This window comes from Talpa occidentalis, unplaced genomic scaffold, assembly GCF_014898055.3.
Source record: "Talpa occidentalis isolate TD23 unplaced genomic scaffold, MPIMG_talOcc4v2.1 talOcc4.2, whole genome shotgun sequence".
Lineage (NCBI taxonomy): Eukaryota > Metazoa > Chordata > Mammalia > Eulipotyphla > Talpidae > Talpa > Talpa occidentalis.
Window position 1 is genome coordinate 3,147,780 of NW_023602073.1, and position 25,819 is coordinate 3,173,598.

The 25,819-nt window shown below is 40.2% G+C and overlaps 2 protein-coding genes across 2 annotated transcripts in view; one reads left to right on the forward strand and one right to left on the reverse strand.

Moving 5' to 3' along the window:
- LOC119251621 (zinc finger protein 420-like) overlaps positions 1 to 25,819 on the forward strand; it is a 365,165-nt gene that overhangs the window by 325,172 nt on the left and 14,174 nt on the right. The window lies entirely within an intron of this gene.
- Positions 16,289 to 25,819, reverse strand: part of LOC119251631 (zinc finger protein 420-like) — a 257,400-nt gene continuing 247,869 nt past the window's right edge. The window contains exon 9 of the transcript XR_008552956.1: positions 16,289 to 16,328. The gene's annotated coding sequence lies outside the window, so the exon portion shown is untranslated. The remainder of the gene's footprint in view (positions 16,329 to 25,819) is intronic.

Sequence of the window (25,819 nt, forward strand, 5' to 3'; positions counted from 1 at the left end):
ATGTGGGTCAGCTCCCTGGGTTGAAATGGAACTTGTGCTGCAGTGGCTCCGGATAGCTTCATAGTGCTGAGACTTAACCCCTTATGCCATCAGAGAGGACTCTGAACTGTCAATTTACTCTAAATTTTGATAGGAAGAGACTACACAGGAGAAAATATCCTTACCTCTGGATTAACTCATTATTTCCTCAAAGCACTTTTAATAGCTTACCTCATAAATTCACACTTCATCATTTGTAAACCCAGATGTCATGAAAGGTGAGAACAATTCCCTGACCTTGAATTGCATGTCTACTTAGTGAAAATAACTTTTATTCTAACATTTAACAAGTTGATTCATATAGTACTGTACTTACATTAAAGAGGAATTATATCTCTAAAACAAAAGAATGAAAACATTTTCGTAATGTATACAAGTGTATATCTTCTTGAAAATAGAGTAAATGGGTGAATCCGTCAGTCAGGACTGGTCATTAGCTTCCACCTTGTCTTAACATTGATTTCTCATTGCTTTTTGTTTGGTTTTAAGAAACAAATATAGGGGCCTGCCCGGTGGCGCAGCAGTTGAGTGCTGGGTTGCAAAGCTGCCCATAGCCTCTGCAGAGCCTGTTTGATCCCTGGCTGCCAGCAAGGGTCTCACATGGTGTGCAGACCTCTCTGGCTGCGCCCACTGCTCCCCTCAGCAGTGTATTTTGTCAGTCTGCCTGCTCTGTTCCCCGCTCTGGTGAATTCTCTCACTCTCCTGTCCTCTGACTGTACCCAGTACTTGTATAAATAAATAAATACATTTTTTTTAAAAAGAAACAAATACAGCACATAAAGCTCTGATGATATCCACTCTACCTGAAAAATACAACCTACAAGAGAATAGAAAGCAGTCCTGGTCAAGGACTCAGACCTTGTAAGAACATATATGCCATGAAAAAAGTGCTAATCAAGAGAAAGTCATTTTCAGAGGGCCCCACAACCAGACAGAGCATGCTTTGATCTTATGGGGACTGTATGCAAATATCATTAAATTTAGACAAGCACATAAATGGTAATTCCAGTACAGTTCCCAGTGTGTTGACTTTCTTTTTGCCCTGATTTATTCTCCCATAAACACAAGACAATCCAAGAATGAAATACAATATGTAAAATATCAACCTTGAGATCACCTATTTTCATTTCTATGAGAAATATTAAAAATAACATATCTAAGCAGGAAGAAAAATATATTCAATTCTAATCACAATATTTTTAGGTTAAGCATACAGAGAACTGCATCTCTTCACAGATGAGCAAAGGGAAAGAAAAACACAGCAACAAGATGAATTTTACACAGTTTTTTTTCTTGTTTTATAAATATTTTATTTTATATAATTCTTACATCATTTTTCATTTTTGCACAATGTATGCATTATCATTTTGGTTATATTCCCCATACAATTGCACCCCCTCCTTATTTTGACCCTAGTTCTTCTTCCCTCCTTCCCTCCCCCCACCTTACTGTGTTTCTAGTTTATAGTTGCTTGTTGATGTTGATTTTTACATTGTATTAATTAGTCTTTTTCCTGGTCCTTTATTTATAGGTTTTCTAAATTCCTGCTATGAGTGAGACCATCCTGTATTTTTCTTTTTCTTTCTGACTTATTTTGCTGAGCATGATCCCTTCCAGCTCCATCCATGTTGCTGCAAACTTCATGCGTTTATCTTGTAATCAGGGAAATGCAAATCAATGAGATACCATCTTACACCAGTGAGAATGGCACATATTAAAAAAACTAGCAACAACAAATGTTGGCGAGGATGTGGAGAAAAAGGAACTCTCCTGCACTGCTGGTGGGAGTGCAAACTGGTCCAACCACGATGGAGAGCTGCGTGGAGATTCCTCAACCTGCTAAAGATGGAGCTTCCATAGGATCCAGCAATTCCACTCCTAGGTATTTACCCAAAGGACACAGAAACATCCATTCCAAAGAACACCTGCACCCCTATGTTTATAGCAGCACTGTTTACAATAGCTAAGCTATGGAAACAACCCAAATGCCCAAAAATAGATGACTGGATCAAGAAGATGTGGTACATATACGCCATGGAATATTACTCAGCATTCAAAAAAGATACAGTTCTTTTTCAAGTACAGTCACTGAAGAAATGGAAAACAGGATATGTCAGACATATAGAGATGAATAACATGTGATGGATGATTTTCAAGAGAAACAAAATGAAATTGCAGGCTAAACCAACTCATTCTCTCAGAAATTCTCCAAAAGTACTCTTAGGAATGATAAAGTCATAGAAAGTAATGCAAAGATTATGCATGAACGGAATTAAGATGTGAATGCTATTGTACAATTTACAGACATGATCACAAGAAAGCAACAGAATTAAAACATCCAGGTGAATCACAGACATTGAGAATCTGCTTGAGAAAAATCTCACATCATTTTGAGGGCAAAAATACAAATTAATTAAAGACAAAACAAAATTGCAATTAGGGATCATAACCAATGGAAAATCAACATAAAAACTGTTGTTGTGCCTGTACAAGAGAAGAAAAACAAAAAGCAAAGTGAAAACACTAGATAGATCATTGATTGATTTATGATAGATAGAGGGATGGATGGTTAGATTGATCAATCAATCGATGATAGGTTAACTGGTAGAGAGTAGAGACGTAGATAGATAAATTTGGTACATTTTATTTTATTTTTTTAGACATTCATTTATTTATGCATACAAGAGTGGGGGTACAGGCCAGAGGTGTGGAGGGTGAGAGGATTCACCAGATAGAGAGCGGGGAACAGAAGAGGCAGATAGACTGAAGTGCCCTGCTGAGTGGAGCAGCAGGTGAGTCAGGAGAGGTCTGCTGTGCCAAGGGGTTTGCTCCCTGGCAGGCTGGGGATCAAACTCACACTGCAATGGCTGCGGCCAGACTCACAGCGCTGCGCTCAACACACTGTGCCACCAGGGAGGAACCTGAGTTTTGTAACGTTTAGAAGGAAACTTCTAAATTTTCACTGATGATTCAGAAAATTCTGTTCACTTGTAACAAAATACATAAAGTCACACCTTGGAAATATAAGATGCAGAAGTGAAAGGAACAGGTTCTGCGGATTTCTGAAGGAGAGATTGAGATTAATTTTACTAAAGCAAGTTATTATTCAAGACTGAAAAAGAGAAAAAAAGTAAAAATTTAAAAATTAACTGGGTCCTCCCTGGTGGCGCTGGCGGTTGAGTGCAGTGCTGTGAAACTGTTTGCAGCCTTTGCAGGACCAGTTTGAGCCCCACTGGCCTCAGAGAAACCCGCATGATGTGGCAGAGCTCTCCTGTCTTGCCTGCTGCTCCCCTCAGCAGTGCATTTCATCAGTCGGCCTGTTCTGACCCCACTCTGCCTCTGGTGAAACCTCTCAACCTCCCACACATCGGGCCTGTACCCCAGTTCTTGTATAAATAAATAAATCCTTTTTTAAAAAAAGATTTAAATAAATTTTTTTTAAAATAATAAATTTTATTTTTATATTCCCCATACAATTACAGCCCCCCCATTCTGACCCCAATCCCTCCCCTCCCGCCCCCGCCCCCCTAAAAGTGTCTCTGGTTCATAGTTTTTTGTTGATTTTGATTTTCACTTTCTTATAGTTATTCATTTTCCTGGTCCCTTATTTAAGTTTTCTAGATTCCTGCTATGAGTGAGACCATCTGGTATTTTTCTTTTTCTTTTTGGCTTATTTCGCTGAGCATGATCCCTTGCAGCGCCATCCATGTTGCTGCAAATGGCATGTGTTTATCTTTTTTGAATGCTGAGTAATATTCCATGGTGTATATGTACCACATCTTCTTGATCCAGTCATCTATTTTTGGGCATTTGGGTTGTTTCCAAAGCTTAGCTATTGTAAACAGTGCTGCTATAAACATAGGGGTGCAGGTGTTCTTTGGAATGGATGTTTCTGTGTCCTTTGGGTAAATACCTAGGAGTGGAATTGCTGGATCCTATGGAAGCTCTATGTTTAGTAGGTCCAGAAATCTCCACACAGCTCTCCACAGTGGTTGGACCAGTTTGCACTCCCACCAACAGTGCAGAAGAGTTCCTTTTTCTCCACACCCTCGCCAACATTTGTTGTTGCTAGTTTTTTTAATATGTGCCATTCTCACTGGTGTAAGATGATATCTCATGGTAGTTTTGATTTGCATTTCCCTGATGACAAGTGATGTTGAACATTTTTTCATATGCCTGTTGGCCATTTGCATTTCCTCTTCAGAGAAGTTTCTTTTTAGCTCTTCTGCCCATTTTTTGACTGGATTATTTTCTTTGTTGTTGTTGAGTCTCATGAGCTCTTTGCAGATTTTTGTGATCAGTCCTTTATCATTAGTGTTGTGTGCAAAAATGTTCTCCCAGTTGGTGGGGTTTCTCTTTGTTTTTGTTATTGTCTCTTTTGCTGTGCAGAAGCTCTTTAATTTGATGTAGTCCCAGCTGTTTATCTTTGCCTTTACTATCACTGCTTTGGGTGATGTGTCTGTAAAGATGTCTTTGATGTGCAAATCACATAGTGTTTCGCCTATGTTTCCTTCTATATATTTTATGGTTTCAGGTCTTATGTCTAGTTCTTTAATCCATTTTGAGTTGATTTTTGTGTATGGTGTGAGGTAGTGGTCAAGCTTCATTCTTTTGCATGTAGCAACCCAGTTTTCCCAGCACCATTTATTGAACAAACTTTCTTTGCTCCAATGCATAGTCTTTGCTCCTTTGTCAAAGATTAGTTGACCATAAACCTGTGGGTTTATTTCTGGATTTTCTATTCGATTCCATTGGTCTGTATGTCTGTTCTTGTTCCAATACCATGCAGTTTTGATGATTATGGCTTTGTAGTATAGTTTGAAGTCTGGGTGTGTGATGCCTCCATTATCTTCTTTTTTTTTCAGGAAAGCTTTAGCTATTCGGGGTTTTTTGTGATTCCATATGAATTTCATCAATAATTGTTCTATTTCTTTGAAGAATGACATTGAAATTTTGATTGGAATAGCATTGAATCTGTATATTGCTTTTGGAAGGATGGCCATTTTAATAATGTTTATTCTTCCAATCCATGAACAGGGGATGTCTTTCCATTTCTAAATAAATTTTTAAAAAACATAAAAATTAACTGGAGGGTCCCTTATTTAGCTTTTCTAAATTCCTGCTATGAGTGAGACCAACTGGTATTTTTCTTTTTCTTTCTGGCTTATTTCGCTGAGCATGATCCCTTCCAGCTCCATCCATGTTGTTGCAAATTACATGAATTTATCCTTTTTGATTACTGAGTAGTATTTCATTGTGTATATATACCACTTTTTTTTTTTTTAAAGATTTATTTATTTATTTATACAAGCACTGGGTACAGTGAGAAGCATGGGAGGGTGAGAGAATTCACCTGAGCTGGGAACAGAACAGGAAGACTGATGAAAGACACTGCTGAGGGGAGCAGCCAGCATGGCAGGAGAGGTCGGTCACGCCATGTGGGACCCTCGCCAGCACCCGGGGATCGAACCAGCGCGGCAGAGGCTGCGGGCAGCTTTGCAGCCCAGCGGTCAACCACTGCGCCACCAGGGGAGGCCCACCACATCTTCTTGATCCAGTCATCTGTTTTCAGGCATTTGGGTTGTTGCAAAAATGAAAAATGATGTAAGAATTATATAAAATAAAATATTAAAAAAAAAATTAACTGGAGGTGCCTCCTGGTGGTGCAAGGGGTTAAGTGTCCCGACCCGCGGGATTCGGAGGCACGGAAAGAGAAGGGCTGAGGATTGAAATGAGGGGCTTGACAACTTGACGCTAGCGTTTGCTTCTTTATTTTTCCTTATTCCTTTTCCTACTTTTACATGTTTTTTCCTTTCCCTGTCCTACTACCTTCCCTGGCTTTCTCTATGCTCCTCTCTCAGTAAGTTTCTCAGTATCCTCTCTCAAAGTCTCTACACAGTATCCTTTCCACAGTCTCCCTCTCGAGGTCTCCTCGCCTCATCCTCTACGCAGTCTCTCTCCTTCTCCTCTATGCAGTCTCTCTCCTTCTCCTCCACGCAGTCTCTCTCCTTCTCCTCCACGCAGTCTCTCTCCTTCTCCTCCACGCAGTCTCTCTCCTTCTCCTCCACGCAGTCTCTCTCCTTCTCCTCCACGCAGTCTCTCTCCTTATCCTCCACGCAGTCTCTCTCCTTATCCTCTACGCAGTCTCTCTCCTCCTCCACGCAGTCTCTCCAGTCTCTCCCGTGGTTCCCTTCTTATCCCCCCTTGCTCCTCTCCTCGTACTTCTCCGTCCCACGTGATTTTCTGGAAGCGCAGTGGTTTCTCTGAAGGTGAAACAGAAACCGAAACCTAACTTGCGAGCATGCGCAACATGGCGCATGCTCCATGCGGCTCCGGACAGTTAAGATGCAGCCTATGAAGCTGTCCACAGTCACTGCAGCATGTGTTCGATCCCCAGCCAGGGAGCTCCCCACATGGCACAGCAGACCTCTCCTGACTCCCTACTGCTCACCTCAGCAGGGTGTTTCACTCAATCTGCCTGTTCTGTTCCAGACTCTGTCTCTGGAGAATCCTCACACACCCCCATACCTCTGGCTTGTACCCCAGTTCTTGTATGCATAAATAGATAACTTTTTAAAAAATAAAATAAAAATAAAAATTAACTGGAAATTTAACATTATCTAAAGATTGGTACGTCTCAATAATGTTAATAGAAATGTAACAGGGTGGTCCCAGGAAAGGGGGAGGTTCCCTGCCCCACCCAAGGGAGGGTGGAGCTGAGCAGGAAGAGGAGAAGCTGCAGAAGAGACTGAGGAAGGAAGCAGGATGGAGCCAGGAGACCTGGAGGAGGCGCATGGAGCCTAGAGACACGTGAAGAAACTGCGCTTGTCTTTTGGTCGTGGACGGGGTGACACAGATGTGGGTGAGACCCATGGGGAGGTGACAATGGCAGCTTTTATCTTGATGTTGATTTTGCTCTTTTCCTTCCGGGCTTGTCCGGTTGTTTGTGACCCTTTTCTGTGGGTCCCCACTGGAAGATGCTTTAGACTTGTGGCAGGCCTTGGGGCCTTGCTCTGGGCCAGTCCCATTTGGATGGACTTTTACCCACGAGGGGACGGGTAACTTTGGGTGCCCTATTTAGAAACTAGACTCTTTGCCTTTCCTGTATTGTTTCCTAGTTTTATTAAAGTTCCTTCCCATTAAAGTCTCATATTTTGTGTTGATGCGGCGGATGGCAGAACCCATGTAGAATAGGCAGGTTTGCGGGGTTTGGGCTGCCCCTCTCCCTGTCCTATAACAGAAATAGTGAAGCAATTTAGAGTACAATACATTTAGAAATAGAACAATTTTTAAATAATTTACAATGTTATGCTTTCAAAACTGAATTTTTATTAAAAATAATAATTCAACTAACATTATGGGCTAAAAGTAAAGTCCAAGACTTTGCTTAAAAAAAAAAGAAATCAAGAAAGATTTAGATGGGTTTGGAAATGGAACAGGGGTTAGAAGACAGTGGGGTACTTTTTCCTATTTCCTTTAAGAATGCCATTGGTAATGTTTCTTTCTAGGCATGGGTTGTGTAAAATTAGATATGATTAATATTTATAGATCAATTTTCCTTTAGAATAGACTAGAGAGCTCTTAGTTTATATAAGTCCAAAGTAATTTTTAGTTACATTGGACACACCTAAGAGTATACAGAAAGTATTCTGGAAAAACAAAATATGAAAATAAGATGTCAGACAAACACGTCTATATTGTGTGTGATGAACTTTTAAGGGAAAAAAGATTCACTTGAGAAGAGAGGACACATGAGTGACCACAGGGCACACAGCAAAGACTAAAGGATGCTGAAAGTCAACATTAGGAAAATCTTTCACATGATGAGAAGAATGAGAACATTAAAAATCAGATATCACAATGTTTATGTCAGATACCTTTAATTAAAATTGAAAATTTTTAAAGTAGACATGGGCTTTTCAAGTGATTATAGGAGTAATCTACAATAAAACTGTGACTATTTATAGAACAATAATGGATATACAGATGCATGTAAAAACGTTTGAAACATAGAAATACAATATGATATGCTGTTAGATATCCATAAACCAACTCCTTTATATATTCAAAAAATCAATAACAAATCAGTACAGAAAAAAAATCTGAAAAAATACAGGAATTTTTATGTTCCTATTAACTTCTTTTGCCCTGAAAAGATACAACACATTTCTTGTCTGCTTTGGGATATTTGCAAAAACGCTCTCCAATAAATGTCTGCTCCCAGTTGTTGGTTTTTTTTCAAAGATTTATTTATTTATTTATTCATTCATTCATTCATTCATTCATTCATTCATTTATTTATTTATACAAGAACCGGGGTACAGGCCAGATGCGCAGGAGGGTGAGAGGATTCACCAGAGACAGAGCGGAGAACAGAACAGGCAGACTGATGAAATACACTGCTGAGGGGAGCAGCAGGCGAGACAGGAGAGGCCTGCCGCACCATGTGGGACCCTCACCGGCTGGCAGGGATCGAACTGGCGCTGCAGAAGCTGCAGACAGCTTCATAGCGCTGCCCTCAACCCCCTGGGCCAGCAGGGGAGGCCCTGCTCCCAGTTTTATAAATGAATTTCATGAAATCTTTGTCTTCTTCTACTTAGAATTTTTAACTTCGATTTCCACACGATGGCTATAGTTCTCTCCTTGAGTTACATTTTCTCTTACTTTATGGTGTATTTTAAGAGACAGCTCAGTCCACCATGTGAGAGATGTTACTCTTTTCTTCATCTGTGCCACTAACACAACTTTAATTATAACAGTACTCAGCAAATATCCCTTTATGTTTCCATTATTGTCTCATGTTGCACATTTGTTGGCTGTGTGACCAGGCCATTGTATGTATGTATGCGTACTCAATGGTCTTCCAGTCAAACACTGTATATTTACATTATGAAGTGTCTTTTTTTCCCTAAGCTGTGTGGTCTCACTATTTATAATTATTGAATGTGGCGTTGAGGCCAAGTCCAGGGGTCTGTGTGCTGTATTGCTGGAAGTGACGCTAGCTGCAGACTTATTTCAGGAGAAACATACTCCACTATTTCTAGCTATGTTTCAATGAGGGACAATTTAGTTGTGAAATATCTGACTATCATCAGAGGAGGCAGCTGAGAGAGACTGTTTTTTCAGGCTTCCAGCAACAATCACTAAGCAACCATCCTTTTGTATGTTCATTTCTATTTTGACTACATCTATTTTCCACAGACTGAGGACTTATCCTGCTGCATGATCGCCTTAGTTGTCACTCATGTCTAGAAGAAGGGGGAGCTGGCTAGAATAAGGAGTACCTCCAATATTTGGGGGGAAAAAAGAATGCAATATGGCTCTCCTGGAAGCTTGTGATAATCTGAAGGGATTTTGACAAGGACGTAGCAGAATCAATGAACATATGGGAACTTAAAGAGTACCCATTCTAATATTCAACCTTGAGCTGTGAGCCTACACCCACTTTGACTTTCATTTTCTGATTCTGGGGCCTCCATGGTGGCGTGAGGGGTTAAGAGATAACCTATGAAGCTATCCGCAGCCACTGCAGCACGAGATTGATCCCCAGCCAGCCAGGGAGCATCCCACATGGTGCAGCAGACCTTTCCTGACTCGTCCATTGCTTCCCTTAGTAGTGTATTTCAGTCAATCTGCCTGTTTTATTCCCCACTCTCTCTGGTGAATCCTCTCACCCCACACACCTCTGGCCTGTACCCCAGTTCTTATATGCATAAATAAACAAACAAACAAATAAATAAATAAATAAAATATTTCTGGTTCTGTCTATTTCCGTGCTCAGCTTTTCTGTGGATTTTCTTCTCTTTGAATTATACAGAAGATCTTTTTAACATTTCTTTCAGGGTAGATCTAGTGTTAGTGAACCCCTTCTCTGGTTTTGTCTGTCTGGGAAGACCATTATTACTCTCTCGTGTCTGCAGGAGAATCTTGCAGGTGATGATATTTGTCACTGGTATATTTTATCTCTATTCTGCATTTGTTGTTCCATCCTCTCCTTGTTCTCTGGAAGAGAACTTGGTGATAATATTGCCTCAGTTGGGATCATCTGACTCCCTTGACATCTTTGAAATGGCTGGTGAAAGCAACCTTTTTCCCGTGTTTAACTGCCTCAAATCCCAGATGAGCCCGTATTATACTACATTTTGAATATTATGAAAAAAGTGGTGGATTTTTATAGTTCCATTACTAATGTTTTACTTTCAATGAATTCCTTGAAGTTGACTTGATCTCCAATCATTGAGAGAGCAGTTTCATTGCTATGTATTATTAATGTCTATTTTTATAGTCACTAGTTTTTACTCTTGGTAATTAAACAACGTGGTACAATTTGATGTAGCTTCTGGATTTGACTAAACAGTTCAAGAAATGAAAAATAACAATATGTAATTTTTTTAAAGTTTTGGGTGTAGTTATGAATTTTTACATATATACATGTATTTTCCCTTCATTGAATTCAAGAGTCAGGTGCTATTGCAACTATTACCTGCATTTCACAGCTAGGGACACAAGAAAAACATTTAAAAAATAATTTCCCCAAGACTCTATAGTAAGTAAGCAAGTAAGATAATTTAAATTTGAACTTAAGCAATTGGATGGCCACATTTTTCATCACTAAGAATTGCTGGGTATTAAAAAGAAATGACAGCAATGATCTCCTTTGATTTATAGAGAAGGATGAAATACTATCATTTTAATTGATGAATAAATGTTTCCATATAATGATAATTAATATACATAGAATACTCTGATTTACACATTTTCCATTTATTCCTAAAGACAACCCTTATCTTTCAATCTGCCTGGAAGATGTTTGCAGGCCCTAATACCTTGAAATCAATGTTTCACATGAAAATCTTGGTGAAATTTTAGTTTTATTCTAGGGGAGTGCACGTATAGAGATATATGAATATAAACTGCTCAAATTATGGGACCTGGGAAGAGTTGTGCACATCGATCGAGTGCTATGCAAAAAAATCCCAGGTTCGAACATGCAAATGAGTCCTCTTACTTTCCTTTTCGTTTGTGAAATGAAAGTGTTTATTAGGTTTCCCCTGGTGGTGCAGGTGGTTGAGTGCCGCACTGTGAAGCTGTCGGCAGCCTCTACAGCACCGGTTTGATCCCGGTGAGCAGGGCAGGGTTCCACATGGCGCGACAGACCTCTCCTGTTGCGCCCGCTGCTCCCCTCAGCAGTGTATTTCATCAGTCTGCCTGTTCTGTTCCCCGCTCTGGCTCTGGTGAATCCTCTCACCCTCCCGTGCCTCTGGCCTGTACCCCGGTTCTTGTATAAATAATCTTTTTTTTTAAAAAAGAAAATGTTTATTATTATAAAATAATCTACTTTGTACTCACTGAGTATTTCTGTTGGGAGAAAAACATTAAAACGTTTTTAGCAGACATTTCCAATTTTAAGGCCATTGCAGTTAATCATACAGGGCTGCCACCGTACAAGGCCAAATGTGGCATTTACTCTATGAAGATAATTCATCTAATGCATGTTTCCTTGGGGCATTATTTCATTTCCCTGGAAGTTCCTGTAAGATTCAGAATACAGAATATTATTCACTGCACACAAAAATATAATGGGTCTTTATAATATAGTAAAATATAAATGATATTCTGGTAACCTGGAGAATAGGAAACTCCAGGCGGAAACCAACTTTGTTTCTGAAGCCTACACAGACTAGATGTCAAGAGTTCACTGTGATCTTATATGGAGTTTTCCAGCAAAGTTAGCTAGAATTGCTATTTGGTTACTCTGCCTTGTGATTTTATGCAAAACTAAGTAAATTGGCCTGAGAGTAGATTTAGTTTGCAAATATTTTGCTGTACTACTGTATAAAATTGGGTCAAGGTGGAGAAAACTTGTTTTTAAAAAAGTTAAACCGGACCTCCCTGGTGGCGCAGGGTGTTAAAGACAGCATTACCGAATTATTGCCAGCCACTGAAGCATGAGGTCGATCCCTGGCTGGCCAGAGAGCTACCCACATGGCACAGCAGACCTCTTCTGCCTTGCCTGCTGCTCCCCTCAGCAGTGTATTTCAGTAGATCTTCCTGTTCTGCTCCCCACTCTCTCTGGTGAATCCTCTTACCCCCACCCCCATGGACTGACTAATTTCCAGGAATGAAGGACTATCATACTAGACATGCATGGACAATACTGGCGGCTGATTGTTATTCTCTAGCATACACTAAAATCCTGAGATCGGGGTTTAAAATACAAAAAACAAGGGGAGTCTAGAGGAAATCTTGTGCCTATAGGTACTTATATACAACGTTTTATTTACTTGTAAATTCTTGAATTGCAACTGCTTTGGTCTAACAACTGTTGAGCAACATCTCATTCCTACTTCCTCAGGGCAGCGGAGCAGCTTTTTATGACAGCAACACCAAGCCCTAGGCCCTTGGTCACAGATAATTGCCCATCGCAAGGGACAACTTGGCTGGGACCTTAAAACATTGAACATGGGGGCCCCCTGGAGGCGCAAGGGCTTAAGGCACAACCTATGAAGCTGTCTGCAGCCACTGTAGCAGGAGTCGGATCCCCGGGTCGGCCAGGGAGCTTCCTACATGATGCATCAGACCTCTCCCGACTCACCCACTGTTTCCCTCAGTGGTGTACTCCGGTCAATCTGCCTGTTCTGTTCCCCACTCTGTCTCGGGTGAATCCTCTCACCCACCCCCCACACCACTGGCCTGTACCCCAGCTCTTGTATGCAGAATAAATAAATCTTTTAAAAAAACATTGAACATGGGGGAGAGGGTATGTTTCTGTTTCATTACCTATAGGACCACTTTGGATTCCTGCAGAAAAGGACCCATCTTATTCCAGAGCTCCAGCCATTAGCCATGTAGCTGCCACCCAGGATGCCACCTATGCAGGCCGACAGGAGAAACGAGGACCCTTCCCACTGAATGTGCTGTCCTCCGGAACCTCGGATCAAGACTCGATGCCCTTCAGGCTGCTGTATGCTGACATGATGGACATCACCAAGCCCCCTAGACACCACCAACTCCGTTGTGTTTTGTTGTGACACTGTTCTACGAAACTCCTATTCTGATGTCACGGACCTTAGAGACAAACTATAACAACAACAGACAGTAAAATTGTCAAGAGATCAGCTAAAAACTGTACAGACCCAACTGTCTTAGCCCTGTGACTGGACCTGTACATCCATCTGTGTAACTCCATTTGTATATAATCAGACTCAGGCTACATGCAAACATATTAAGCTACAATTTCAAGGAAATGTAAATATGTCTGAGCAAATGCAATACTTGCAACAAAATACACAGGCTGCATTTGTTAAATGCTTATCAGCAGTAGGAGGGAAAGATGTTGCAAATTTAATGATGGGAGTTAGCCAATTTAAATAAACTGAATTATGTAAAAGCTTTGGAAATTATCTTGTTAGTTGCACTAATCCCTATTTTTGCATATCTGTTACTTTAAATCCTCTTCTACAAAAGTAAAGGAAGAAGCATGTGGGAGTGAAAACAACTGAAAGTTGCTGCCATAGTCATTGTCAAGGTTGCACTAAAAAACAAAACAAAAAAAAGGGGACCTCCCTGCTGGTGCAAGGGGTTGAGACGCAACCTATGAAGCTGTCCACAGCCAGTGCAGCACAAGTTTGATCCCCAGCCAGGGGGCTACCCACATGGCGCAGCAGACCTCTCCTGACTCCCCACTGCTCCCCTCAGCAGTGTATTTCCATTAGTTCACCTGTTCTGTTCTCCACTCTGGTGAATTCTCTCATCCCCCCACACCTCTGGCCTGTACCCCAGTTCTTGTATGCATAAATAAATAAATCTTTTTTTAAAAATGGGGGGAGATGTGGAGACCCCTATGGCATAAAGTGCGGAGACAAGGAAACTATCAGGGTCATGGCTGAAAGACTAGGCATGGCTAAAAGATGGATCAGCCTGGGTCAGAAAATTGGCCCTTGTACAGATCAGGATGTTGTGTCAGCGAAACCAGGCCTGTGAGAGAAACTAGATTAGAAGAGAGAACAGAATAATCTGATAATGCAGAACCTTGGCGGTGCATGTGTGCCAGAATACTGCTGAATACTAAGGAACAAAAGAATAATCCACTGTCTTGTAACTAACCTAGGAGGTGGTCTGTCTCCATAAATCTGAGTTGCTCTGGGTGCTCTGGACGACTGAGCCAGAATGAGACCTTGTGTCCCCTGTGTCCTGCTTCTCTTAAACTCTATTTTGTGCCAGTCATTTCTTTATTCCTTGGTTCTTTCAGATTCCTCTCTCAACCCTGCTCTCCAGAGCTGGACCGTTCATGGCAATGGTCACTTAGGATTTTCCTATTTGGGAGTGAGAGAAAAACAAATGTCCCAGGTCACTCCTAAGAGGCAGTTTGCCATTGCTGTGGATAACCTCTGCCAGCAGCAACAGGACTTAAAGGATTCTCAAATCTTCACATCAGAACGACTGGAAGACAAGCAGAGAAAGCTGAGGTTGCTCGTCAAAGCTCTGGATTCTGTTGGACACCAGGCCCCTTTCTGAGACCAGGGAACACCTTAGCTGCAGACCATGTGGAAAAGAGCCAGCTGATGAAGATCCCGCCTTTTGCAATTCAGGGACCCTGATGACAAATGTGAGGTTTGGAATTTAGCTCACAAGAAGCTGCATATTCTCCTTCCATTGTTCTCTAATATCCACCAAGTCTTACTAGGAGACTAAAATTCCCTCACAGGCCCGAGAAGTCAGAAGTTTTCTTTTGAAAATGCACATTAAGCATCCTACGAAGCCTTCTAGAAGGACCAAAATAATTTAACATGTTTTATACTTTGGGGAGGGGTGCAGAAGTGGGGTGTAGGCCAGAAGTTTTGGGGATGGGGAGGTGAGATGACTCACCAGACACAGAGTGGGCAGGAGACCAGGCGATCACTGTTGTAAACAGGAATACAGGATTTCATAAGGATAATTGAGAAACAAAGCATTCCTTGTGTAGACAGGCTTAGTTTTCACCACTTGATGTTACCACTCTAGTAAGATCATTCACTCTTTGTTTAGTGGCTAATACGTTTACTATATGTTCCATGACGTCTTTTTCTTGGCTTTAAATCCCACCATTATTTTCTGATCCTATTGATTCAACTGGAATCATCAGTCTATAGTAAAACATTCTGTAAAATACGCTTCATTGGTCATTTCTATTACTGCAGATGTATCCAAAAGATGATTGAATCTTCTTTCCTACGGAGGTGTTCATAATTCTAACAGATTAGACTGTAGCTTTCTCAGAGACTATTGGCATCCTGGTCAGCACAGTGTACTAAGACCATTTTCTGGTCTCTTGTAAAGGGAACACCTAACTCAAGTGAGTGCTAGCTCTATGGTTTCCAACACCTTGCTGAGCAACACCAGCTGGCATCCATGGATTGAACTCTAGTAAGACTGCACAAAGCCTTGTTCCCTTATGAAAAATAAGCTTAAACTGAATAATAGACTTTGGGGGGTTCGGAGATGGGGAAAATGGGAAGGAGACACGGAGGAGAAACTGGAATGGATGGGGCCCCTTCAGTTAATCCTCAGCGGCTCTGCTCTGTCTGATCTGAATAGGAATTCCCCAAGAGTTGGGGCTTCATGCAAAGAAAGAAAGAATCAAACACTGAGCGCTTTCCGGGGCTAGCTACATCAAAATCAGTTGGGAAAGCTTAAAATAGAGACTGCCAGGGCCCAAGTCTTACAGTATGCCTTGAAATCTTCCTTTGTCTCCTCACTAGTCTGCGGAACAAGAAGTAGAGAATTCTCTACCCCCGTAAGCTCCCAGGCAGTTGGGTTGTCAGTTTGTGCTAAGGTTCTTATGGGAACCAACAGTGCCCTCAGGATGTAAATCCAAATCACATCCATGCATCTCACACTTGGCAGTATTTCCAATAACTAAGCCTGAACTCCTTTAGATTTTACTACCTTTTGTGCACCCCAAAGTGAGGAGAACCCCAGACTGGAGAAATGTGCAGACACATTTGTTCCTTTGTATTGTTTGCATTACCTGTGTCTCCCCATCCCGTGAGGTAACAATTAGAGGCTATTTCTGTGGCCTCTCCCTCCGGAGGGGCAAACAGGCAGGCAAGACGTGGCTGCTGAACCTCGTACGCTGCTCTTCTGGTCCCTGCAGTCTCACCAGGGCGATGTCGTAGTCGCTGCCGTTTGGTCGGTACTCCGGGTGAATCACGACCTGCTGAACTCCAATTTCTTCCTCCTATTCCTCCGGCACCTGAGTGTGATAATCCCCAACTCGAACAGCATAGTTCTTAGTGCTGTTACCATACCTGAGAGGCAGAGAGACTAATGAGAGGCTTGTCTTACATGCTGAAATGAGTCAGCAGGTTAATTCTTCAGTAGGTTAATAAGAAACACTGCAGACAATTGGGTTGTCAGTTTGTTACAAATCATTGGCTCCTTTTTTAAATTTAACCTTTTCATTTCTCTGACCCCACTGGACTCAGTTCTATACTCAAAACCCATCACTTCCTTTCTTCATTTCAGTATTTAATCCAGATTACCATCTATTTTCTGAAAAAGCAAATGTGAAAGAAGTGTGGAAAATAAGGAGCTAATCATTAACGTGTCATCAAGTGAAAAATAAACAAATAGTGTAGGGCAAAAATTACTATCATTGCTGCCTTCATTTTTCTTTTTAATACCGCTTTCAAGCACACTATGTCATTTACTATTTATTATGTGTTTTATTCTCTCTCTCCCCTGCTTGAATAAAAGGCATTCAAGGGCATCAATATCTGTTGTGTTCACTGATGAATCTTAAATACCTAGAACAATGAGGCCCTGGTAAGTAGGAATGTAGCTTATGTTTGTTGATTGAGTGAACAAATGTACATTTTTATGTCTTCTTTCCATAAGGAACTATTCAGTTAAAATAGAAACACAATATTTATTAGATTGATAGCTGTTGGTCTGTTTATCAGTCAACATACACCTTGATTCTGGAGTAGTTTCTCAGCCTCAGCCCTGTTGACAACTGGAGCCAGATTGTTGTGAGGGGCTGTGGAGCTGTCCTGTGCATTGTTGGAGGTTTAGAGGCATTCCAAGATTCTATTCATTGGATGCCAGGAACACACATGCAAACACACACACACACACCCCCTCATTATGACAAACAAAAATGTCTCCAGACATTGCTAAATGTCCCTTATGGTGCAAATTGTCCTCAATTGACATCCACTGACATAAAACACATGCACCAACCCCCTGCTGGCCACTACTTCCAATCTCCCAGTGAAGATTAGAGCACCTTGCTCATCCCCTTTATTATTTCCTGTAACAATTTTAATGACTTAATTTCCAACCTTTCCATTTTATTTCTCTAAGTCCTCACCTGAAAATACTACACATTTCATTTCTGAATCCTGATGTCAAGCAGTTCACTTTTTACCACCTTCACAGTTTTACAGTTCTATAATGCTTCAACCCATTTTGACTTCAAACCTTTGACCCTACTCATTTTTTTTCCCCATTTCAATCTGACTGCTACAACTTCTCCTTCTTACAAGTCTTGGATTCACAATCGCTCTTTTGCAAAAAATTAATCTTTCTTTTCTCTGGTGAAACTGCAATTCTGGATTTATCAAGTCACCACCGACTTTGCGCTAGTATTTCGCTGCTGGAATAGAAAAACATACATTTTACAACAATCACCCTAATTTTCCCCCTCCTGTATGATAACAACATCACAAAAGTTTCTATTTCATAAAAATAAATCCCCAAAAGAGATTTAATGTTATGGTTCATGCCAGATGTATGCCCCAATTACCTGTACCACTTTTAAAAATACAAATGTCCAGGTCACACAGAGTTTCATAGTTAATAAATTAAATGGGGCCTCCCTGGTGGTGCAGCGGGTTGAGCACAGTGCTGTGAAGCTGTCCACAGCCTCTGTAGAATGGGTTCGATTCCCGGCCGGCCAGGGAGATTCCCACTTGGCGTGGCAGACCTCTCCTGCCTCGCCCACTGCTCCCCTCAGCATGTTTATAAGCTCTTCAGCAGTGCTTTTGGTCTGTTGCCTGCTCTGCTCCCCACTCTGTCTCTGGTGAATCTTCTCACCCTCCCGCGCCTCTGACCTGTACCCCAGCTATTGTATAAATAAAAAATAAATCTTTAAAAAATTAATGAAATAAAAAATAAATGAATAGGGCTGATGTAGAATCATAGGTGATTCAATTTCACAGACTTGAGAATCACCGACCCAAAAGCTCCAAAAGGTATGAGTATACTGCCCTTCCATGCCTAGAATTTCACTGGGTGAAGTAGGAAGCATTCTCATGAGTAGTAATCAATAGCTAAAGGAAAAGTCAAACACATTCCATACATATGCCATGTCCTCAGATCAAATTATTTGGGCACACACCACAGAATAGACTTTGGAAAAATTTTATTATCATTTGTAACTTTGGGGAGAAAAGCTACAGAGAATCAGATTAAACATTACAGCCATTGTTTTAAAACGCTCATTATTGTATCATTCTGCCCTGATATTATCTAATCATTTTATTATTTTTACTAACATGAAAAGGACCTATGAACATATGAGTCAAACCAAAGCTAAACTGTGAATAATAAAACAAAGTTAAACATTAGGTCTTCCCACATGCGTAACTCTTACTCTCTCTACTTGATATTATTTGTCTTTTCTTTCATTTTTGAAAAGTTTTATGAGATGTAATGGATATAAAATAAGCTCTGCATTTTGGCCAATTTTATTGAGGTGTAATTTACATAGCACATCATTGTTTATTTATCTTAATGATTTCATATATGTGCACATTGCATAATGATTACTGCAATAGATTTAGTTAACCATCCTCACCTCATATAGTCACAATTGTTTTTTTCTTGGGATGTGAACTTTTAAGAGCATGTTTATCAGCTCTTCAGTATACACTAAACCACTGCCAACGATAGTCACCGTGCTGTTCATTAAATGCCCAGAACTTATCTATCTTATGACTTGTACCTTTTGATCATTACCATCCATTTTTCCCACCCCTAGTCAATACCCCTACAGTATTTGAAAAACTATGACAAGTGGCAATATCGGTGGGTACAAAATGGAAAATTGTTTCTATGTTTTCTTATATTTTTTGGCATTTTCAAAGTTGTGAACAGTAAACTATTTGTATCTGTTCAAAAATTGTTAGGGCATCATTTTACTAAACATTTCAACTATAAAGACCCTAATCAATACCCTAGTCAATACCCCTGGCAACCACCAATATTTTCTCTGTTTACGAGTTTGGGTTTTTTGGCATTCCACATTAAGTGAAATCATACAGTATTTATCCAACTATCCATAAATGAACACTTAGGTTGATTCCATGTATTGACTGTTGTAAATAATGATGCAGTGAACAAGGGGAACAGATACAGTGATTTCATCCATTTGGATATGTACCCAGAAGAGGAATTGTTGGTGAGATTGAACATATTGTATTTTTCAAGGAATTGGTTCATTTCAGCATTATCCAATTTGTGGACAGACTTGTTTATAGATTCTTCTCCTTCTCTTTCTTCTTCTGTAATCCTTTACAATTATATGGAACTTGTGACACTTTATTTTCACAGGTTAGCAGACTGTGCCCTACTCTTGTCTTACTGAATCTTGTTAGAGCCTTATACATTTTACTGATCTTTTTAAAGAAATAATTTTTGTCTCCATTTATTTTTTCCATTAATTTCCTGTTTCCAATCTCACAAATGTCTGCTCTAGGCATGATTATTTATTTTCTTCTACTTGCTATGGCCTTACTTTTGTCATCTTTTTCTAGTTTCCTAATGTGGAAACTTGTATTATGCATATTACATCTTTCTTCTTTTTATATCAATTCAAGGCTATGAATAGCCCTTGGTACACTGGATTCTCTATATTCCACATATTTTGATAAGTTGTGTTTTCATTTTTGCCCAATAAAAACTATTTTACTTCCTTTTGAGATTTAATACACAACAATAAGTAAATAATTAAATAAGTAACTGGGGTATAGGTCAGAGATGAGGGGCTGAGAGGATTCACCAGAGACAGAGTGGGGAGCAGAACAGGCAGAAGGACCAAAATACACTGCTGAGGGCAGTGGGGCACCACTGGAGAGGTCTGCTGTACCTTATGTGAGTTAACTCCCTGGCAGGGATGGAACTCAGCCCCATAGGGGTGATAGGGCTGAGATTAACCCCTAGGCCACCAGAATGGGCCCACCTGCTGTTGTTAGATGAAAAATTCTATAGCTATCCAATTAATTGACACTACTGTTGAGTTCCACTATGTCTTCACAGAGTTTTTCCTCTGGATTTGTCCAGAATGGGTGTGATGGGTGTAGAAATATCCAACTCTGTCAGTAGATTCATTTATTTCTCCTTGCAGTTCTTTCAGTGCGCTTGATTCTCATTGATTTTATGCAGTGAACTTTTCAATCTCAGACACAGCAATTTTCATCTCTTGAATTTTAACTTGTGCCTCTTTTACATAGTCTATATCTCCTCTTAATGTCAATCTATTCTTCGGCTTCTTGAACGCACAGAATTCAGCAATAATATTTGCTTTCATGTCCTAGTTTACTAATTCTGCCACTAATGTCATTTCTGGGTCTACTTCAATTGATCGATGTTTGTGTTCTCCTCTTTTTTAAAAGGTCTCGTAATTTTTAATTGGATGGCAGGCATTTTAGATTTTCACATTGTTGGGTACGGTATAGATTTTTGTTTTTCCAAGCATTATTGAGTTTTGTTCAGAAACATGTTGAAGTTATCAATTAACATGTTGATCCTTTGGGGTCTTAATTTTAGGTGTTACTAAGTGGTAGCAGAGTTGATTTTCCTGAAGTCAATTTTCCCTCATGGTTATTTAGGTTGAAGATGTCAAATGCACATTTCAGAGAGTGGGAAGATCGTGTTGTCATTCTTCCATCTCATATAACACTTTATCATATGAGCCCATGAAGAATGACACAGAGCAGTGTATTTCTGCAGACAGTAGTCCCCATCCAGTGTTGATTAATATTTAAATTTTTTAAGGCTTATTTATTATGCATACAAGAACTCGGGTACGGGTCAGAGGCATGGGGGCTGAGAGGACCCACCAGAGACAGAGTGGGGAGCAAAACAGGCGGATTGACTGAAATACACTGCTGAGGGGAGCAGCAGGTGAGACAGGAGAGGTCTGCTATGCCATGCGGGTAGCATCCTGGCTGGGGACTGAATGAATGCAGTACTGCAGTGGCTGAGAATAGCTTCTTAGTGGTGACAACTTAACCCCTTACACCACCAAGGAGGCCCCCGACGTTTAAATTCTTAATGTTTGACCCATGTTGTCATTTGCTTAATACTTTGTGGTGGATAGATACAGCTAAAAATATCCAAAGGGCTGACTTGGATAACCTAGAAATAGATTACAATATCTAAAAACTGATTGATTTTTTCATACTGGTTAAAGTGCTTGACTCTTGCTAGAAGCAGATTTCCATGTTTTAAAAATAAAATGCAGATTTTAATATTGCTCTGAAATCTCTGACACTATTTTATATGCCAAATGTGCTTGCTTTTTATATTGCAAATTTCTAAAATTATTCTGTCATTTTGCAGTCAAGGATATATCTGTGTAGTGTAATATAATCACAAACTAGCTAAAGACCAGGCCCATCATGTCGTCCTATTATTCTGTATGTAGGTTTAGGTTACTTCTAATGAAGAGATTAATTCCACATATTCAAGTTAACAGATATTTATCAGGCAGGTTTATGGGATGGAAATGCTTACAGATCATCCAATGCTTACAGATTGGAGAGTGGTATGAAATACACTTGTAATATATTTTCTTAGTTATTTTTATCTGTTAGGCTTATAGACCTATAAATAAAAGTGGTGGGTTTCCCAAAGGAATTAAGATTCAGCTTATGAGTTTATTTTATGTAGCCTTCATTCTACCTGTACAACACCTCAAGTCCTAACACAGGCAAATATAAAGCAACATCCTATCTTATTTTATTAGTGTATTTTACAACAATTGTGCTGCTGCACCTCCCCCTGCAGTGACCTTTAGGGCTAATGGCTTTCACCAGGGTCCCTAGGACCGGCTGGGCAAGGAACCAGCGCGCAGGGGAGTACAGCAAAGTTCCCTGAAGACATAGAAGAGACAGACCTATCAAAAGATAACGACCACCAGAAGCCACCACAAAAATGCTGACCAAAAGGAGCCTTATCTCCTCAGACCTACAAACTTTATCCCTTCACTCTCTTTCTAAAACTTCTTCCTTCTCCTCTGTAAAGGTCATTGATTGCTAAATTAAAGAAACATATGAAATCTAGTAACAAGGATGACTCAAATGAAACACCACTAAACCTTGTGTAACAACAAAATTGTTAGTTCAATAATTGCTCTGTTACATGTTAAAATTCCTTAGCTTTGATCCCTAATGAAAAAATGTTATTACATAAAAATAATAAGTGCACCTGTTATAATTAATAATGATTAAGGAATTTGGTGGTTAGCTAGGAGAAAATGTAATTATATAAAACAAAAGACAAAACTAATGGTCTGACTGCTTAGGAATGTGCCTAGATCCAAATGTAACTCTGGACATAAATCACTGCCTTGTCAATGATAAGTTAAACCTATGAGCCAACTGCTTTAGTTCACTGATAACCGATCCTATGCCTTTAGAAAAACATATATACTGGCCACTAACTTAAATAAAATTACACTCAGATTTCCACTTTCTTGAGGTGTGTCTGTGTGTCATTTATTCACCGAATCCCTGACCACCCTGCGCAGTCTCTCAACCCTGAGACGGCCTCATCGTTCACTGCTGTGCTGGTCCGCGGCATTGTGCAGATATACAAGTTTCAGAGATCATAAACACCCAAGGTCTTGAAGGCTTTACCTTCCTGTAAAATGCTTTTTGAAACGTGGTTCTGTCTTCCAATCTAAAAACACAGCACTACCCTGGAAGGAACAAAGATTTATCTCTTCTCAATTTACAAGTAAATCCATTGTTAACCCACTTCACCTCTTGACCAGTAAAGGACTGATTTATGATTGAAGGTCAATGAGTCTATCTGAGGCCATTTCTATAAGGTCAAGAAAAAAAGTACAGAAAAACTAGTACATTGTGCATAGTTTAATGCAAATTAAATGAACTGAGCTGCGTTATACTATATCACATCAATCCTAAGGAACCATCTGACAGTGCAAAACATATGTCCATGGTGAGACTGATGCCAAAAGCAAGCAATTACTTATTCCTCCAAAAGAACCTTGGTCAAGATGATTGGCAATGGTCAGCATGGCACACTTGTCTCCTAATAATTTTGCTGAATTCCCATTTATAAATAACTACTTGTCCATTTATCTCCTGCATTTTCCTCCAATCATTTTTCAAGTCCATTTCTTTGTTGGCATGAATATATTATTCTATGCTATGGGACACAAACAGCAAAACCCAAATATCACATATGTCTTTATAACAAAAGAATGTTAAAACAGGGCCTCCCTGGTGGCACATGGGGTTAAGCGCCACACTATGAAGCAATCGGCAGCCTCTGCAGCATGAGTTCGATTCCCTGGCCAGCCAGGGGGCTACCCATATGGTGTAGCAGACCTCTCCTGTCCAGCCCGTTGCTCCCCTCAGCAGTGTATTTCAGTCAGTCTGCCTATTCTGTTCCCTGCTCTGTCTCTGGTGAATCCTTTCACCACCACCCGCCCCCCGCATCTCTGGCCTGCGCCCCACCTCTTGTATTCCTAAATAAATAAATCTTTTAAAAAAATGCTGAAACAGATTGAAATAGGAAAACAGGTACATTTTAAGGAAACTTCCTTAAAATGGAAAGTGCAGTGAGTGTGTGGAGTTTCAAATCCCCCACTAATTATCCCTTTAAAGATTCTTGTTTCCTGGAATATAGAGCATAGTTGTGGTTTCTTAAGGATTTTTTTCTGGGATGTAGACCTCCTAAAACACCCTTTACTTCATTATTACTCTTTCTTAGTGAATAAACAGTCAAAGAACTAGGAGGCTCTGGATGTGACCATAAGACATTAGGATCAAAGGGATCTGACCATTTGGGATCCAGGGGAATTATAGCGAATAGGCCTCTTCTAATGTAACCTGTCTCCAGTGCTGTGTGCCAAAACAACACGTGAGGGATATTGTGTGTGGTATCCTTTCCTTGCGGCTTTGTAGAGCACATTGACTTTAAAATGCTCCAAGAAATTCTGTGACAGAGAGGTCTATTCAAGCTTGCACAGTCTATGTTTCTGCACGGATTTTGCAGTTGTGATTGCAGTAAACCTCATTCACCCATTAGTAGTGCTAGTCTAATCAAATTTTCTTAAAATGTGGAAATTGAGACACCAAAATGTAAGTGATTTAGCCAGGATATCCCAGATTGTATCAAAGCTTCAACTAGACTTCGGATTTGTGGCTGACAAACTCATGGCACCTTGGGGTGTTCTACTGAAACCTTTGTGAAAAGTTTGAGATATAGTTAATATCAGGAAAAATAAAGGAGAAGAAAAATGTCTTTGCTCAAATATTTAAAAGATCTCATTTGCCCCAATATGTTATTTTTCAGATCTATTTATTTATGCATATAATAGCTGGGGTGCAGGCAAGAGGTGCAGGAGGTGAGAGGATTCACCAGTCAGAGTGGGAAGCAGAACAGGCAGGTTGACTGAAATACAGTACTGGAAGTAACAGGCAAGACAGGAGAGTTTGCTGTGCCATGTGGGTCACCTCCCTAGGTGGGGATTGAACTTGTGCTGCACTGGCTGCGGATACCTCCATGGTGTTGCGACTTAACCCCTTGCACCATGAGGGAGAGGCCCCACATCTATTATTTCTTTTTACTGCTATATGAAATGGCTCAAAACATATTACTTTATTTACCTTTGTCTTGTAATAAGGCATTCTACTTAAGGAATTAGCCAAAAACATGGATCATTCTTCTTTAAAGTTGGAAATTTAATTGTATATTCTTGTATTTGTTCTGTTCCAGTGACCATGACAGAAAAGTAACTTCACACTGGATGGCTTAAATAACAGATATTTGTTTTCTCAGCTCTGGCGGCTGGAAGTTCAGATTAAAATTGCTTAGTGTTGGTCTCTGACAGAACCTTTCTCCTTGGCTTGGAGATGGTTTGCCTTACCACTGTGTCCTCACAGGTATGTTCCTTTCTTTGGGTAAATACTTGGCGTTTATTCATTTTTCGATAGTGACACCAGTCCTACTGGATTCGCCATACTCTATGACTTTTAATAACTTACTTACCCCTGCAAAGTTCTTACCACCAATTACAGTCACCCTGGGACAGGGTTTTAATATTGAGGGAATTTAAGGGGGATACATTCAGCCCAAAACATTTCCAATCATATCTGTTACTTTTGTCTATCATTTTTCTTTGGCAAAAACAGTTTTGTTTCATTTCTGACCTCTAAGGGCGTCCCACGTTAGCACATCTCTGTCCTTATACTTTTCATACATATTTTACCACTGAAAAACTGAAGTTTGGTGAATAGACCCAACTTCAGTCTTGATTTTCATTGCCTTCAGCGTTTTAGAACTTATATTCCTGCACAGACCAGTCTCTGTCCCAAGCTCTCAGTTTTGGAAGTATATGTCTCAAGCCATATGCTTACTGTCCTTGATATTTTTCCAACAATCAATGCCCAAAAGCCCACTGTTCTCTGATTTGATCCCTAGTCTTTTGTAGAGTGTGGTTTCTGGGTCAGGATCCCATCTAGGAGGTGAACCTTTCCACTGG